Below are 5000 nucleotides of genomic sequence, written 5' to 3' on the forward strand. Positions count from 1 at the left end.
CGAGGATGCTCTGTGTAGAAGAGGGGGACAGTTGAGTGTCATTGAAGAAAGAGGGGATAGTTGTCTGGAAGGTTGTGTCGAGTTGATAGATGGAGGAATTGAGTTTTTGAGGCATTGAACAATACTAAGTTTGTTCTGCCCCAATCAGAAATTTTAGAAAGATCAGAAGTCAGGCATTTTGTGGCTTCCCTGTGTGAAATTTTTACCTCCTGAAGGGTTGGACATCTATGAAAAGACGTGGAAAAGTGCAGGGTGGTATCATCAGCTTAGGAGTGGATAGGACAAGAAGTTTGCTTTAGAAGATCATTGAATAATAATAAGAGAGTGGGGACTGGACAGAACCATGAGGAACAACACTGTTAATAGATTTAGGAGAAGAACAATGACCATCTACCACAGCAGCAATAGAACGGTCAGAAAGGAAACTTGAGATGAAGTTACAGAGAGAAGGATAGAAGCCGTAGGAGGCTAGTTTGGAAATCAAAGCTTTGTGCCAGACTCCATCAAAAGCTTTTGATACGTTCAAGGCAACTGCAAAAGTTTCACCAAAATCTCTAAAAGAGGATGACCATGACTCAGTAAGGAAAGCCAGATCACCAGTAGAGCAGCCTTGACAGAACCCATCCTGGTGATCAGATAGAAGGTTGTGAAGTGATAGATGTTTAAGAATCCTGTTGAGGATAGGTTGAAAACTTTAAATCGGCAGGAAATTAAATCAATAGGACAGTAGTTTGAGGGATTAGAATGGTCATCCTTTTTAGGAACAGGCTGAATGTAGGCAAACTTCCAGCAAGAAGGAAAAGTAGATGTTGACAGACAGAGCTGAAAGAGTTTTGACTAGGTAGGGTGCAAGCACAGAGGCACAGTTTCGGAGAACAATAGGAGGGACCCCGTCAGGTCCGTAAGCCTTCGGAGGTTTAGGCCAGCAAGGGCATGGAAAACATCATTACGAAGAATTTTAATAGGTAGCATGAAGTAGTCAGAGGATGGAGGAGAAGGAGGAACAAGCCCAGAATTGTCCAAGGTAGAGTTTTAAGCAAAGGTTTGAGCAAAGAGTTCAGCTTTAGAAATAGATGTGATAGCAGTGGTGCCATCTTGTTGAAATAAAGGAGGGAAAGAAGAAGAAGCAAAGTTATTGGAGATATTTATGGCTAGATGCCAGAAGTCACTAGGGGAGTTAGATCTTGAAAGATTTTGACACTTTCTGTTAATGAAGGAGTTTTTGGCTAGTTGGAGAACAGACTTGGCAGAAATATATAGTCTATGAGATTCTGGTGATGGAAGGCTTAAGTACCTCCTGTGGGCCACCACAGGAGGTACGAGAACAAGCTGTGTTAAACCAAGGTTTGGAAGGTTTAGGTCGAGAAAAAGAGTGAGGAATGCACACCGTGCCAGACAATATCACCTCTGTTATGCGCTCAGCACACAAAGACGGGTCTCTGACACAGAAGCAGTAGTCATTCAAAGGAAAACCAGCAAAATACCTCCTCAGCTTCTCCCAACTAGCAGAGGCAAAATGCTAGAGGCACCTTCACCTAGGGGGATCCTGAGGAGGGATTGGAGTGATAGGACAAGATACAGATATGAGATTGTGGTTGGAAGAGCCCAACAGAGAAGAGAGGATGACAGCATAAGCAGAAGGGTTAGAGGTCAGGAAAAGGTCAAGAATGTTGGGCATATCTCCAAGATGGTCATGAATACGAATAGGTGCAGCACCAATTGCTCTAGGTCATGGAGGATAGCAAAATTGTAGGCTAGTTCACCAGGATGGTCAGTGAAGGGAGAGGAAAGCCAAAGCTGGTGGTGAACATTGAAGTCTCCAAGAATGGAGATCTCTGCAAAAGGGAAGAGAGTCAGAATGTGCTCCACTTTGGAAGTTAAGTAGTCAAAGAATTTCTTATAGTCAGAGGAGTTAGGTGAGAGATATACAGCATAGATAAATTTAGTTTGAGAATGACTCGGTAGTTGTAGCCAGATGGTGGAAAACTTGGAAGATTCAAGAGAATGGGCATGAGAGCAGGTTAAATCATTGTGCACATAAACACAACATCTAGCTTTGGATCGAAAATGAGGATAGAGAAAGTAGGAGGGAACAGAAAAGGGGCTATATATATATATATATATATATATATATATATATATATATATATATATATATATATATATATATATATATATATATATATATATATATATATATATATATATATATATATATATATATATACGAGTATATATATATATATATATATATATATATATATATATATATATATATATATATATATATATATATATATATATTATAGCTAGCTTGTTTTGCAGGGAAACTCCGAAGTTTTCTTCAACTTTATTCTTTTGTCGTTTACTATGTTTCATCTCTTCCTGCAGGCATCCTCAGGCTAAAAACAATAAAACACGAAGTAAAAATTGTATAAAGTTCACATGCAATGGCAATACATGCAAGCTAAAATATGCCATTGCATGTGAATTTTATAAAATTTTTACTTAGTGTTTTATTGTTTTTAGCCTGAGGATGCCTGCAGAAAGATGCGAAACGTGGCAAACAACAAAAGAATAAAGTTGAAGAAAACTTCGGAATTTCCCTATAAAACAAGCTATCAAGAAGACCTTTACAGTATATATATATATATATATATATATATATATATATATATATATATATATATATATATATATATATATATATATATATATATATATATATATATATATATATATATATATATATATATATATATATATATATATATATATATATATATATATATATTATAATTTCTTAGATTGTGGGTGAGTGCAATGCTCTGCTCCCAGAGGGAGTCTGCACAGTCTGAGTTGCAGGTACTAAAGCATAACTGATTCTTTATTTTGAGAAAGGAGAAGACTAAGTGAGGTGACTTTTGCCTGTCCTGATCATGGTCATGGGCATAAACTACAGCCACCTACAGGTAACATAACAGGACAGCATGTTAGTGAATTAGGAGCAGCCTGGATTTACAGGCATGCTAGTCCTGTCTTGACCTTTTCCTAACCTCTAATCCTTCTGCTTATGCTGTCATTCTGTCTTCTCCATTGGGCTCCTCAACTACAACTTCATATCTGTATCTTGTCCTATCACTCCGGTCCCTCCTCAGAATACTGCAAAGTGGAAATGCCTCTGGCATTTTGCATCTATTAATTTGGGGGGACCTGAAGAGGTATTATTTTGATTTTCCATGAAATGACTACTGCTTGCATGTCAGAGATCCTTCTCCATGTTCTGATTGCATAACAGAAGCAATAGTGACAGGGTTCTGTACTGTCATCCACCCTTTTCCTATTAATCATCAATGATATAAACCAAACTTCTTGTCCTATCGATTCCTATGCTGATGATACCACCCTACTCTTTTTCAACATCTTTTTGTAGATGTCCAACCCTTCAGGAATTAAACAACTCACACAGTGAAGCTACAGAATGCCCAACTTCTGATCTCTGTAAAATCTCTGATTGGGGCAGAGTAAACTTAGTATTGTTCAATGCCTCTAAAAACTCAATTCCTCTATCTATCAACTTGACACAACCTTCCAGACAAGTATCCCCTCATCTTCAATGACACTCAAGTGTCCCCATCTTTTTTATATAGGAGGGAAACCAAGGGCAACAAAATTATAATAAAAAATAATAAACCCCACTGAGGTGCTGGTTCCCAAACAGAGTCAGAAGCAGTCATCAAATATTAAAGGATAAGTGTCTTGAAACCTCCCTCTTGAAGGAATTCAAGTCATAGAAAGGAGGAAATACAGAAGCAGGCAGGGAGTTCCAGAGTTTACCAGAGAAAGGGATGAATGATTGAGAATACTGGTTAACTCTTGCATTAGAGAGGTGGACAGAATATGGGTGAAAGAAAGAAGAAAGTCTTCTGCAGTGAGGCCATGGGAAGATGGGAGGCATACAGTTAGCAAGATCAGGAGAGCAGTTAGCATGAAAATATAGTAGAAGATACCAAGAGATGCAACATTGTAGTGATGAAAGAGAGGCTGAAGACAGTCAGAGGAGAGGAGTTGATAAGACAAAAAGCTTTTGATTCCACCCTGTCTAAAAGAGCAGTATGAGTGGAACTTCCCATATATGTGAAATATACTCCATGTATAGGTGGCTAAGACCCCTGTACAGAGTTAATAGCTGGTGGGATGAGAAAACTAGCAGAGACAACTCAGAACGCCTAACTTCATAGAAGCTGTTTTAGCGAGAGATAAGATATGAAGTTTCCAGTTTAGATTATAAGTAAAGGATAGACCAGGGATGTTCATTGTAGAAGAGGAGGACAGTTGAGTGTCACTAAAGAAGAATGGACAGTTGTCTGGAAGGTTGTGTTGAATTCATAGACGGAAGAATTGAGTTTTTGAGGCACTGAACAATACAAAGTTTACTCTGCCCCAATCAGAAATTTTAGAGAGATCAGAAGTCAGGTGCTCTGTGGCTTCCCTGCATGAACTGTTTACTTCCTGAAGGGTTGGACATCTATGAAAGGACATGGAAAAGTGCAGGTTGATATCATCAGCATAGGAGTGGATAGGACAAGAAGTTTGGTTCAGAAGATCATTCATGAACAGTAGGAAGAGAGTGGATAACAGGACATAACACTGAGGAACACCACTGTTGATAGACTTAGGAGAAGAACAGTGATTGTCTACCATAGCAGCAATAGAATGGTCAGAAAGGGAAAATTGAGATGAAGTTACAGAGAGAAGGATAGAAGTCGTAGGAGGGTAGTTTGGTAATCAAAGCTTTGTGCCAGACTTTATCAAAAGCTTTTTGATACATCAAAGGTAACAGCAAAAGTTTCACCAAAAATCATAAAAAGAGAATGACCAAGCTTCAGTAAAGAAAACCAAAAAAAGAGCAGCCTCGACAGAACTCATATTGGCGATCAGATAGAAGGTTGTGAAATTATAGATGTTTAAGAATTTTCCTGTTGAGGACAGATTGAAAA

This window comes from Scylla paramamosain, chromosome 21 (genome assembly GCF_035594125.1).
Source record: "Scylla paramamosain isolate STU-SP2022 chromosome 21, ASM3559412v1, whole genome shotgun sequence".
NCBI classification, from domain to species: Eukaryota; Metazoa; Arthropoda; class Malacostraca; order Decapoda; family Portunidae; genus Scylla; species Scylla paramamosain.